At 34.9% G+C, this 14,979-nt stretch overlaps 1 protein-coding gene across 1 annotated transcript in view; it reads left to right on the top strand.

Annotated features, from left to right (window-relative positions):
- PLPPR1 (phospholipid phosphatase related 1) overlaps positions 1–14,979 on the top strand; it is a 339,917-nt gene that overhangs the window by 298,451 nt on the left and 26,487 nt on the right. The window lies entirely within an intron of this gene.

Raw genomic sequence — 14,979 nt, forward strand, 5'->3', positions numbered from 1 at the left:
AATATATACATCATAAATATAAAAGTAATACATCAGCACAAAATAGCTACATACCAAGTAGTTTGCAAGAGAGGGGAGAACTCCTAGTTGATGGTATAAAAATATAAAAAAAATAAATAAATAAAAATAAATTTTATGTAGAAGATGGCATCTAATCTGCATCTGAAAGGAAGACAATAGCTCTATGAGGCAGCAGAAATATGAAGGTAGAAGACTCCAGACATGGAAGATATCCAGTGCAAAGCCATAGGATGAAAAATAGAATATATTCAATGGACAACAGAAAGGCAGTTTGGTCAGTTTGCAGAGTGCTGGAGAAGTAATGTCCGATGAGACTGGAAAGGGGGATAGGATATTGGATTCTTTAAAAATTAAACAAAAGGCTTGTTTCCATTTCATTCTAATGGCTATAGGAAGTCACTGGAATTGGCAGAATAGGGGAATCATATGGTTAGATCTGCACTTAAGGAAATTACTTTGACAATGCTGTGTAGAATTAACTGGAATGGTAAGAGAAGTATCTGAGGAAAGAAATACAGTTAAGAATCTGTTATAATAATCCAGCGGAGAGGTCATGAGTGCCTGAATTAAGATAGTTACTATGTGAGTGGAGAAAAGGGGTAGGATGTGAAAGATGCTACAAAAGTAGAAATGTTTAGATTTGGCAATTGTAAAAACAGGATAATGAAGAGTTAAGCATCTAAGATAATGCTGAAATATTTGAACCTGAGACATTTAAAATATGGTGTTGCCTTTAATAAAAATTAGGAAGTTTGAAAGAGGGCGAGGTTTAGGGGGAAAGATAATGAGTTCTGTTTTAGATATGTTAAATGTAAGAGGTCTTTAAAACATGCAATGTGGCATATCTACTAGGCAACTAGCTACAGAAAAAAATAAACATTAAAAAATCTCAATAGGAGTAAAGATGACAAGAGGGAAAAGAGAAACCTAGGAAATATTAATTAAAAAGCAAACATTTTTGAATTGTAGATAACCATCCTAAATTGGACATTAAGTTGTATGTTCTAATATAGTAGAGTTATTTTCTAATTCATTTTTTCCCTAGAAATCCAATTAAACACTCTCATATGTTCTAAATATATTGGTAGCATGATATAAAAAACTATATTTTTTTACTTCCCACTAAGAAATGGGTAAACCAGGGAAGTTATGGTAACCTAGATAAACACAGAGAGAATATATATGTGCAAACATACATATGTATACATATCTTTTACTAGAACTAGATTGATAAGTGGATTGCTATCTGGCCAAACATGAGGGAAGAAAGATCTCAAATTAAATCACATTCTGAAAAAAAAAAAAGACAGCACATGTTATTAAAAATCATAGGTCACATAATCTTCAACAGATAAAAAATAAAAAAACTGAAAAGATAACTTGGTAAGCTGGCTATTGATCATATATGTAGGTGCTATGTGTTTGCAAAATACGTAGCCACTTATGTCATATAATTTTTAATTGCTAAGAAGTCCCCACAATTCAAGTCCACCTGGTCTCCCTGCCTGCCATGGGTCCTGAAATTCATACCATTTGGGTGCTTTCTTTGGATTAAAGTATTATTTCTCAGAGATGCCTATAAACATATGGAGTTCAGGAAGATTAAAACATTATTGCCTACTAATTTATGAATACTTTTAAATTGACCAGATCATCCTACCAAAAAAAAAAAAAAAAGACAGGTGGTTATTAAATAGGACAAAAGGCTGGCATGATTGTCGAAGAAAATAAAAAGTCAAGATAAGCAGAAGTGAAACTCCACAATGATGAGTCCCTCCATGGGGGCCCTAAACAGCTGAGAAAAGTGTCATAAGAAACAATTGTTTAGGGATGTGCCCCAAATTTGGAAGTGGTGATGCCAGAGATATATTTTGTATCCATTGCAATTGAGCACAGGCCCAAACCTTCAAATAAGATCTTTATTTATATACAATAAATAAGCAAGAACATTTTTTTACAGAGAAAAAAAAGTCTGTCTTATATTTTTAAGTTTTCATTAATGGGCATTGTGAAGAGCAGGACCCGTTTATTTCAGAAAAGAAAATATGTTCAGGCCATCTGTGAAATATTTTTATTTTTTAAAGTCTCAAGAGAAGAAAGATATCCATTGTCTTTGTTATGTGTTTTTTGGAAGGCAGGAATCCCTTATGTAAAGATTTTTTAAAAGAGGAATCTAAGTGGTTTAGTATATAGAGTACTGGACCTGGAGGAAGGAAGAGAAGTTCAAATCCTAGCTCAGATACTTAGTTGAATGTTTCTGGGCATGTCACTTACTTCTGTTTCTGTTTTCTCAGCTATAAAATCGGGATCATAATAGTGCTCACCTCTCACAATTATTCTGAGACTCAAATCAGATAAAATTTGGAAAGTATCTTGTAACCCTTGAAGCATTAAGGATATTATTATTTCCTTGAAAAAAAATCAAGGGCAACAGTTTTAATGAGGTAGGAGTGAGAGGGAAAGAAAATAGATTTCTTTTCATTAAAAAATAATAATTAAGAAAAAGAAATGTTAGTATAAAGAGCTTTGGTAGCCTTATTTTCTAGACCAGTGACCACAAGAGTACATCAAACACAATCTGCCATGTAAGAGCTTTCAGGAAATCTCAGCTCAGCTCTTTGTTCTAATAAAACAGAAACCTCATTTAAAGTGATATTATATTTTTAATCTTGCTATTTTTAAAAATATTTCAGAGCATATGATTGATAGCATTTGGCCGCAAGTCTCAACCTGCTCCATTTTTCAAAAGGAAGAGACAAAGAATGGCAGTATTTATTCCCTGTTGAACTTCAAGCATGAAGTAGAGTTTAAAATACTCTGATCTTCTGAGTCCCAAGCTCCTGGTCTGTGATGCTTTTCATTGTACACATGCTAGATGACAACAGCAATACATGCAATGGGGAAAATGCCAAGCAGAGAAAAGCCAAGGGAGGTTATCAACTCCACCTGGGAACAGATGTTATCATCAATTTATTTTGATAGAATCTGGCTCTTCATTGAAGGATCCAACCTTCAGAAAGAGTGGCTCACCTAACCAAATTATTTTATCATTCAAGCTCCCTCTCTTGAATTTAATATGTGAAATCCGGAAAGCTGTTGTGCCTTCATTTCTTCTCTACTTCTAATTTTTGCTGTTCCCTCAAATACATATCTTGCCAACCTAATAGTGGAAAATTAAACATTTTCATGCAATCAAGTTGTTTGTTTTGTCCAGTTTCCTGGAGTCTTCTTACACAACTGAAAGAATTGTCTGGCTTTTTGTAAGCATGGCCAAAGTTCATTTGAGAAAAGTATATTATTTTGCTAAGCTATAGCACACAGGAACAATGTTTAGATTCCAGATTTCCGGTGACATAAATTTCTCCATTTAAATTTTTTTTTTTAGCATCCTGAGCTAAATACAAAAGGAAAGTTTTCCCAGACCCAAATTGATTACAAAATATTAAGTTTGTCTGAAACTTGAGCTATTTTGATTGTATTTAACAGATTTAAGAAACTATTTGGATGCAAATGGGACCTTACCCTCCCTGAATATTATCAAGAAACAGTTATTTTAGTGACTATTAGTTGAAAAAAAAGAGAAATAAAGGTGTAGGTTTTGTTAAAAATCTTTTTTTCCTCTTACTGTAATCTCCTGAGGAGTCCTTGGGATGAGATCCTAGAAAAAAAGTCCCAGACTTGAGATACTCTGTGAATTAGCACCCCTTCAAAACCATAGCTAATGAGCCCTCACTTGTATATTTATTTTTAACAACCTACTAGAGAATATAATTCAAAGCAAAATTACAATAAAATTTATTTAGTCAAACAACATAACAAATAAAGTGACAAGAAAATGTACCTCCATGTAATCATAAAATACATACCTTCCCATACTACAGGTGGAGGGAGCATACATGCAAAAAATATACATGATCAAGAAAGAGGTATGGAGCGACATACACATGTGATTTGGGAATATACATAAAAGAGAATACATACATCCAGAGCAATTTCAGCCTTTGAAAGTACAGAGTTGCTGATTTCTTCTGGTGACATTCTGCTGCTTTGTCTCTATTTCTCCATTTCTTATATCCATTGGTCTTTGAGTCATCAAGTTGTTCTCTGTTGTCATCTATTAGTCTTCAGCATCATCTGCCATCCATTTGAACATAGTAATTAGAAAAGACCTTTCATTGGCCAAAAAAAAAAAGCTATAGCTCACTTAGGACAAAAGCTAAGAACCAAGAGTCATCATGCTAAGCTGCCAACCAATGCCACCAGAACTCCTAAATTCAGATGAAATCTATTATTTAGGCTCTTGATCTCAAATAACTATCAGTTTTAAGATTTAAAAAGACCTTTCAGTTTCTGTTAATTTCCTGTTAATAAGTCTACAACCTTAATGCTATTTCAAGACCTCTGTCCCTCTAAGCCCAAAAGAAGTCTAGTGGAGCTGTAGTGTTGAGGTCTTCTCTCTCAAGATTCTCTTTGATTATTAAGCTGCTGAAATTAGGGGCAAAATCAAAATATTAAGTGAAACAAATAGGATTATCACCCTCCATACAATCTCTGAACCATACATGTCCCTGCTTTTATCATATACACCTTCCAATAAAAAAAAAGTGTTAAGCCTTTTTTAAAAAAATATTCTCTATCTCTTTATATTACACATAGAAAGACTTCATGTTAAAGAAGAGAAATTAGTTCCCCCTTCTTAAACACTTATCTTTATTGGAAAAGGGAAAAAGAAGAAAAAACTATCCAGATATGCTGAGATTAGACTAATTATCCATCTAATAGCACCTGAGATAGTCGATCATAATGAATTCACTTGTTATTCTTTTCATTTGGGATTGCACAGTTGCTCCATTATCACTTCTAATAAAAAATTGAATAGCAAGCAAGTTTTCTGCCATTTAAATCAGATGAAGGAGGGAAAAGGACTACATTGAACAAGAAATGCAGTGGTAAACAGCTAATTCACTTAACAACTAATTCATTGCCACATAATTAGGGGCATTCCAAGTGAATTATAAATATTTTAAATGCAATTTCAAAGGCCACAATGTTTTATGGATTAAGAGTGGATACCATAGGGCATGCTTAAGGCTTATTTTAGAATAAGCCTGCTCTAAAACTAAGGACTTCTTTGTAATTTAGAAAATTTTAACATATTCCCTATCTGGGAAAAAAATTACTTTTTCCTACAAAATGATATATTGCTTCTTAAATCTTATGACAGCAATTAGGATCCAAAGATTCATTTATTCACTTATTTACTTCAAAAGTATTATCAAATATGTGTTATATGCTGAATTCTACCTAGATGAGGAGAGGAGAACAAAAGAGTTCTGTTCCTCACTTTCATAGGCCTTATCATCTAATAAGTGGAAGTAGATAGATTTGCTAAGAGCTTTTTTTTCTTGTCATAGACAAGAATCACGAAATGGTGCTTTATCAAAAGAATAAATGTGCTTCTCAGAGAGCAAAGGAGAGATGTATGTTGGGTATGAGCAGACTTCCAGGCCTACAGAAAGGTTATCATTAGAGAAATGTATTATTGAAAGAAAATAGGCTGGTCAGATGGTGAGTTTTAGGAATAATCAATGAATGGATTGTGTGCTCCACTGGGAATATTGTGATATTAGGAAAAGATAAGGAAGTTGTCCAGCTAGAGTCCCAGGGCAAAATTGTTAAAGGAAATGGACAAGAATCATATAGGTCTGAGGGTTGTGGGTGGCTTGTGATCTCTGTTATTGGAAGAAATATCAATATCAGTGAGACCACAGATGGATTTGAATATTCAAGAAAGGATAAATTAACTCTATCTTCCTTAACATCTGCCTTCCCCAGGAATATTACAACACTTAATGGATCTGGGAGGGTCAAAAAGTAATAATAGTTGATGCTCATTTTACACTCTGGCTTGTAAAGCACTTTTCATACATGATTTTATCATATCTTAACTGTCCTATGAGGTAGGTTCTACATAAATGATTGCCCCATTTTACATATAAGGAAACTAAAACTAGTAACATTAAGTGACTTGCCTATGTGGGAGTACCTAGAAGATAGTGCAGATTCAGTTTCCATCACAATAAAGCAAATATCACAATAAAGTGAGCTTGTTTCCTTTCTTCCTTCCTTCCTTCTTTCCTTCCTTCCTCCCTTCCTTCCTCCCTTCCTTCCTTCCTTCTTTCCTTTCTTCCTTCCTTCATTCCTTTCTTTTCCTGTCCCCGTCCCTCCATCCTTTCCTTCCTTCTTTCCTAGGGGTCTACCATCATCAAATTTAAAAATACAAGAAAATGATTGTACTTAAGAAAAATTACTAGCCCCAATAGGATATGATGCCCTACAATAAATGACAGTTCACAAAATCAAGTAAGAGTATATACATTTTTCCAAAGTCCTTTTAAAATTACCTCAATTACCCATCAATCAACAAACATTCATTAAGAATGTAGTATTTGTCCTCCAGGCATCTGATATTGATATTACCAATAATTATATCAGAAAGCAATGCTAGTCTCAACATAGTTCAGAAGTAAACAAGTGTATTTTATGGGGAGTTCACACTTTGAGTGACGAGCAATTAGACATAGCACAGAGCAGAAGGCTGGGGCCACAAGACCAGTATCAATTAGGTTTCACCAGGGATTTTGGAGTAAAAAAACAAAGAGTCAATGACATGATTAGGAGTTAAGAGGATTAAGAGACAAGCAAGGTAAACACAGGAAGACTAACTTCATGGACAGAGCCTTAAACTGTCTGGAGTAAGATTTGTTGGGAGGCAGCCAATGCTTTCAAGAATATACTCCAACACTAACAGTCAGGACAGTGGAACTCCTTTGGAAGAAGCTTTTTGGAAAGACCAAATCAAATCTTAAGGAGCCAATGAGATCATAGACCTTAGCATTTTGATCTTTTAAATTTTCCTTAAGGAGTGGCTTCTTTGTTTCATTTAGGGTCTTTATCTCTTTATCTGCATCCACATCTTCACTCTATATGCTTATTATTATCATAATGACTCTTGGCCTCTTTCCATAAAACTCTACATCTTTATTCCCAATTGCCTCTAAGATAAAATATAAAGTCCTTTGTTTGACATTTAAAACCCTTACAGTCTGGCCCCAACATATCTTTTCAGAGATTTTGCAGCTCTATTATGCATTCTTTGTTCCAGTGAAACTTCCCTACTTATTCCAAGGATGCAAAATTATCTATCTTACCCCCATACTTTTTTTTTCTAAGATAACCCTCATGCATTCCTTCTATAGTTAAACTTCTTCACATCCCTACCTTCCTTGAAAATATAGTTCAGATGCTACTTCTAAATAGAGTCTTGCCTTGTAATCTATATCTGGGTTCAAATCCTGCCTCTGACACTTATTATCTATGAGACCCTGGGCAACTCACTCACTTGAAAAAGCTAGTTGAGTACATTTTGCTGAGGAAGAAACTTAATTCAAGAGAGTCGACCTTCATTTCAAATGAAGGTCATTTCCCTGATCCCTCATTTCCTAATCTTTAAACTGGGGATAACAGTAGCACCTATCTTCTATATTGTAAGGATCAAATGCAATAATGTAGGTAAAATTCTTTATAAATATTAAAGCATTCTCTAAAGACTAAATTATTAATAATGATAATTGATAATTAGTATCAGGTCTCCTAAATGTAGATTAGAAGAAAATCTATACTCCATCCAAATTTGTGAGATAATTTACCCATAACTAAGCTTCATGCAATCAGACAGAACCAGAAGAGACTTTTGGAGATCATCTGATTAAGTTCTTAATTTTATAGATGAAAAAACTGAGACCTAGAAAATAATGATTTGCCTAAGGTCACATAGATAAACCCAGTTCCTCTGATGTTATAGCCTACATCTTTCCACTGTGTATGTCCTCAAAACACTTTACACATTTCTGCATAATTTTAATGAGCAATGAAAGATCCATCAGAGGTCCTATTTTTCATCCTGAAATATTAAAATGATCCTTAAAAAAAATGCTTTCTTGGATTAAAAGGGGGATTTGACTCACTTTGCTTATCCTAAAACAAAAGCAAATAGTTTCTTCCAAAGTCTAAATCACTCCCTGGTGGAAAATTAAGCCTTTTTGGAAGCTCCATAAACTTTCATAGATTATTAGTACTGGCTTTAGTGCAATATATAGAAATGTCAGGACTTGAAACAAGGATGAGGATACAATTTCTAAAGGAGTTTCAGTGGTACACAGAGAACTGGACCTGCTGTGGGAAATATGAAGATAAAATAAGACCACAGGGCCTTAAAATCTAATACTTAGAATTTAATAAGTTGCAGAGGAGGAATAATACATGGACACACATAATTGTAAAACAAGGTTTCTTAAGCTAGGGTCTTTGGATAGATTTTAGGAGATCTACCATTAGGTGGAGAAAAGGATATTTTTGCAATTTCCTTAGTAATCCTCTTTATTTTATTTTATGCATTTAAAAATGTCATTCTGAAAAGAGGTTCAGAGGTTTTTCCAGGCTCACTAAGGGATCCAGTAACTTAAAAAATGATTGGGGGGAGAAAATAAGAAGCCATGTTGCAAAAGAAGGTAGAATATAAAATGGTAAGTAGAGAGAGACAAAAAGCTTTGATTAAACTGAGGAAGGAGAAGTTTATTATTATTATTATTGGAAAAGACTGGAGATGGAACAGAGAGGGTTAGGAAATGGTGTGAATACAGACACAAGGATTCTGGTATGATGTGACAGAAAGAATGATTGAGAAAAGAGCTAGCAGGTCTCTCCGTCCTCAGGGGAGGTAGCATTTTTATGACTTTTCTCCATCCCATTCCATAATTAGAATGGGAACCTTGAACATAATGATCATTTAATAAGTGCTTATTGAGTGATTTGGAGCTATGGAGGTTGGATTTGGGGGATTTTTGTCACTGTCATCTTTGCTCCTTATTTTTGAGTGGATGGAAGGAAGGAAGCAAGTATTTATTAGAGGTTGTAAATGTTTCTAGGGCTATCTGTCAATTTCTACCCCTATTTGCCTCATTTTTTATTTGTTCTTTATCAATCTCTTTTTTTCTTCTCCTCTCCTCTCCTCTCCTTCTTTGCCTCTTAAACTCTTAAACCATTGGTTTTAACTGAGCAATATATATATATATATATATATATATATATATATATATATTATTTTACTTACCTGAATCCCTATCTCTGTCTACATTAAACTAAAACTAAAACTAAAAATAAATTTTTTAATTTACTGGTTTGTGACAGCAAACTTGGAATGGGCCAAAAAAACCATTGCATTCCCAAGAAACCAATTTCCCAGGAATCGTTTCTTACTGTGCCATGATGACAGATAAAAGTTCCACTATAGTTTCAGTGTTTGCCAAGCGGTTCTATTGTACATTTAATGAATCATTGCCTCCAGAATGCCTTCTTTTTGGACATTCACTTTCTCATTACCTTTTACTCATTCAATAAATATTTATTAAGAGTCTGCAGAGAACTGTTCTAAGGACTAAAGGAGATACAAAGTTTAGACAGTAAAATGCAATTATCACCCACAGTATTCCATATTAAATGGATTATAGAGGTAAGAAAAAGCATGTGAGATTGGAGAGAGATCTCTAACAACACATAGGATGAGGGATAACTTTCCTTTCTCAGTCCTAAGCTAACAATGTTTGTTATTTGTTCAACAAGTTTACTATTTCTTAGGGACAGGGGGACTGAATCCATGATTCACTGGCTCAAGGAATTCTTTGGTATGGAAACTCCCTTGACCAACCTAGGTCAGCAATTTCTCTGCAACTCATAGTCTCAGAGAATTGCCTAGAGCAATGAGAGGTTAAGTGATTTCCAAGAGAAAGAATAAAAATGTACAGAAATGAAACTTGGTCAGAAATGTAGAGCAGACTAAATATCTGTTACCCCCTGAGCCAAAACACAGTTCAGCAGCCAGGCTGCTCCTGGAGAAACTGAGTGCTTGCTTCTTCCTGGTTTAGGTCTTATATGATGGGCTTGCTTTCTTTTCAGGAAAAGACTTTTAGCCCTGACTCCAGGACTGACCTTCACCCCTTTACTTCCTTCTCCTGCACTTGCTGCTTCCTTCAACAGTAATGGGTCAGAGAAAAAAAAATCACTAGTCATTAATTCATAAGATCTATAGTTCAATTCTGCAAAATATGTTAGAAAAAAATCATTTATCCACAGTTGCTTTTTTAGAAAACATTACATAGAGAACAGAGATGGAATCTGTGGGTTTTCACTTAGCATGATATCATCCATTCACAACTTTCTTTAGATAAGGAATTGAGGTACAGTAAAATTATGAATTACTCAAGTTCACATCACTTGTAAGTCCAGAAATGGAGATAGAATCTAAGCCTTCTCCTACTAATTCTCGCATTGTATTCATTAGGGCTATTTGTATCATACTGGACTCTTCTAAAATGTTAAAAATACATTGAGCCTTCTCTTTCCTTTAAACAAGTATTTTTAAGTTGGAAAATTTATTTTTTTAATTTAATAACTGCTTCCTTTCTTTTATAAATAGTATGAGAGAATAATTGAGTAAATTGAGAATATATTCTACTACAAAACTACTATAACTGTCCCTTCTGATATTCATCCAACCTCCTCTAGCTCTTCAACCAAAGAGGCTCCAAATAACTGTACATGCTTCACTCTAAGCTTTCTACAATTGGTGACAGGGCCATTCATTTTTATGGAGAACCTGAACAGCTGATAAATCTTATGGTCCAATTTTAATTTTTCCAAACATAGCTAAGACATGCCAAAAGGGACACTGATCCAGAATCCTTCTCAAATGTATTTAACAGACCTGTTTTATGAGGTGATATGGAGTAGAAAGCACTTAGCCAGCTGCAGTCCCTTGGCACTTTATGTCCTGTACCATGCAGTTGTGGCCAAAGAAAATGCCAGGCTGATGGACACAAAAACCCCCCAAGGTGTCTCTCAGCCAAGCCGCCAAACATTGATATGACTGCCACCTGTGTGAGCGAGACCTGAGAACTATTCACTGACAGCTCATTATTCTTCCTCAACAGATTTTCCTTGAAACAAATGAGAACAGACAGGACATGAACAAACCCCAAAGGCCTCCTTATCAGTTCTCCCTTCCACATTCACCAGCTAAGACACAGTGAGGATTGCCATGGCTCCCTGTCCACACACTCCTTTGCCTCCTTGCCTAAAGATTCAGCCCATAGTCAGCCTCTAACAGGAGTTCTCAAACTGCGGCCCCTGGGCCAGATGTAACAGCTGAGGACGATTATCCCCCTCACCCAGGGCTATGAAGTTTCTTTATTTAAAGGCCCACAAGACAAAGTTTTTGTTTTTACTATAGTCCGGCCCTCCAACAGTCTGAGGGACAGTGAACTGGCCCCCTATTTAAAAAGTTTGAGGACCCCTGCTCTAGAACATCCATAGATCCACAATGGAGTGGCTCAGCATCAAGCCAACCAGACTAATAGTCCCATTCTGACACACACACACACACACACACACACAGAGAGAGAGAGAGAGAGAGAGAGAAAGAGAAATGATAGATAGATAGATAGATAGATAGATAGATAGATAGATGATAGATAATCTTGCTCTAAACAACTATGACAGTTATTGAGATGTTTGAAATTCTATAAAACCTTCAGCTCATGGTAATTTTTCTAATGCTAAAGATATGTCAGTTGTTTAAATTCCAAACTTACCTACATACTGGAGCTGCTTCTTCCAAACTTGAAGAGATAGAAGCAAAATATGAACATGACTTCAACCAACCTCCTACAATTGTCTCTAACATCATAAATCACACAAAATGATCTCAGAATCTATATTTGCCAAGGAATTTCTTCCAATTTTCTATTATTGACAGTTCTTTTTTTTTGAACAAAGATAATGCCTTCCATAAATATCTTAGTTATTCTAGGACAATTCATATGGGGTCCTGTGGTCAGTGTATACTTTGACATGAGTGGTAATGGAATATCCTTTCATGATGTACTGCAAGACAATTACAAAGCTGCTAGTATATTGTAAAATTAAAAAGAAAAAACTACAATTTAAATAATCATCAGTCGTTTTACATTTGAAGAAACTGAGATCCAAGACAATTAATGGATTTTCCCAAGGTCACAAAGGCAGAAAAATAGCAGAGATAGTATTCAGACCCAGATCTGTTGGCCCTAGTTATCCTCATCCACCATATTCTTTCAAAGTCATAAAATGCACCATCCAAATTAGCTGTAATTTATGTATTGCTTCTGTTTTAGATACATTATCTAAATCAATTCTCAAAACTTTTTAAGGTAAGTCCTATACCTATTATCACTATTTTGCCATTTAAGAAACTGAGGATTAGAGAGATGGAATAATTAAAAAAAAAAAAAAAAAGGAAGTTTGAGAGGAAAATTTGAGCCTGTTTCAATAGCAAGATGCTCTGTCTCTACAATCCAAAATGAAAATCTTTTTTCATCTTCATCATGTTAATGATTCATCCAATGACTTGATTGTCTGCACTGAGGGCTATATTATGTGGGTCTCTCTGGCTCTGTGATTAAAATGTCACAATTCTGAAGTAAATTTACCAATCTCTTTCAGAAGAGAAAAGATGGGCAAATCTTTCCCTAGTAGTACAGGATGGAAAGCAATGGGTTAGAGACAGACTAGAATGTGAGATGATAAGTTTCTTAACTCTGGATATGCCTTCAACAGATCATCATCTTATGCAAATCTCTTTACTTATATAGTTTATTCCTCTACAAAATAAGTATATGGTAATTATGCTAACTGTGTGGAGTTTGCATAATTATGGAGAAAAAACTTTACAAATGTAAACGTACTTTGTAAGTACAATCTTATGCAATGTTAAGCAATCTTTGCTAAATTGAATATAACAATGTGGAAAATGTGGATTTTCTGTTTTGCTCTGCTCTTCCCCAAAGTACAAAAATGAATAGACTGAAACACTTTCAGCATCCAGAATTTGTAGGAGCTGCATTTTCATTCACCAACTTAATGTCTCAGCCCAACAATTTTTTTTCTTTATTGATTATGAGTATAATACTTGATACCATAAAAATAACTGTCTCTCCACGGCCCATATAGTTATCCTGGTAATCCCTGTAGATTTGTTCACTCATTCAATTATATACCATATCATTTGTAACTCCTGTATTCAATTGAATCCTTTCCAAACAAAAGAATTCTTTTTGCTTCTGGCTCTCTTTGTGTTTCTACGATTATGTTTTTAATATACCCCAGATGACTTTCCTTCTTTTAATCAAACTATTTACCACTGCCAGCTTACTTGATTTGACAAAGTCCCAAATGTTAGAGATGTTACATTTGTTCTCTCTGCCCAAAAATCTATATAAGTGCTCTTCGTGCCTTTCTTCATGTGCTTATCAGAATAGAATGCTATCACATGTTCTATAAAACAGAAGATAAGAAAAGGTTCTTTTTCAAGATATAGCTGTCCAAACAGACTGTACCAATAATCCAGACCAATGCCTCAGATGGTGTGTTCAAAGATCTTACACATTTGAAGTGTCTCAAGACTTTTACCATCAGAAAGCTGTTCTTCAATTCAATTTAACTTTCACTAAGCTCTTTCTGACTTGGATGCTTATGCAAAGTTCAAACCTACTTTGTATTATTTTCTATTCATTGAAGATAATGAGTGTTTTGGTCCCAAAATTTTATAAATTAAGTCTTCTTATACATTTAATAAGAATTCATAGGATTATAGATTTAAGAACTAGAGGACACTTTGGAGGTGATCTGGTTCACCTACATACACCTCAATTTTACTGATGTCCTAAGAATGACCAGCCAACAGACACTCAATAATAACTGACCTTTTTATAGGGCTTTAAGGTTCCCAAAGTCTCTCCTATATATTATCTGAACCTCAAAACAACTTTTTCAGGAAGATAAGATATTATTCTAATTTTACAGATGAGAAAAATGGAGTTTAAGAGAGATTACTTGTCGTTGGCCACTTGGCTAGTAAGTATCAAAGACAAAATTTGAACACAAGTCTTTCCTAACTCCAAGTCCAACCTACAGTCTATTTGGGGAAAAAAATAATGTATATAAAATAATTAAAACATAAGAATTGGTCTCCAGTTATATGGTCCCAAATCTAAGTGTAGGAGTAGTCTTGAGAAAGGAGAGATCCTTTGCTGCTGGAACAGTTAGGGAATTATTTTCTCCTTTTTCCCTCATTCCTCATTGCTGACTTAAATTGGGGGACCATTATGGTGGAGCATTTAAGTCTTTATTATACATGCTAATAGTTAGTGTGTGTTACTTCTTTTCCTCTGGTCTAGAAATATTCATCCTGGTTCCTCACACTTTGCCATCTTCCACTAGGCATGCACCTGAAGGGGTTAATGAGGAAAACATCCTTTGGAGAAGACAGGAGAAAGGATGTTGGAAAGGATGATGAATCAGGATGCCCCCCATCTCACTATTACTGCATGTTCCCATGTACTTCCAATGTAGGAGAGGAAGGTTCCCGTGGGAAAATGGTAAGGAATCCATGATGCTAGAAGCAGAGGAGATCATGGAAAGAGAAATAAAATATATGTGTGAGGAATCAATAATGGATATGAGGAAGTAAAAGGACTTTTGAAAGCAGGTACTACATAAGAATATCATAGGTCCTGTCTACTTCAGGGACCAATGATGAATGATTAAGTAGTGGTCCACTAGCCACGATTAGTCCACAAAGAAAAGAATGCTTTAGAAACACCCCCAGTATATTCTACACCAGGTAAAGAGGAACACTTCAGATAGGGAGAAGTACGGTGGAGAGAGAGTGTCTCCAGGCATTCTGTGGAAGCTTCAGCCTCCTGCATTCAAGGATATACAATTTTTCCTCAAAGTTTGCATTACTGCAAAAATTCCTGCAGACCAAACCTTAGAAGAAGAAAGAGGAAAGAAATTTTGGCTTGA

The sequence above is a fragment of the Sarcophilus harrisii genome, chromosome 1 (assembly GCF_902635505.1).
Source record: "Sarcophilus harrisii chromosome 1, mSarHar1.11, whole genome shotgun sequence".
Classification (NCBI taxonomy): domain Eukaryota; kingdom Metazoa; phylum Chordata; class Mammalia; order Dasyuromorphia; family Dasyuridae; genus Sarcophilus; species Sarcophilus harrisii.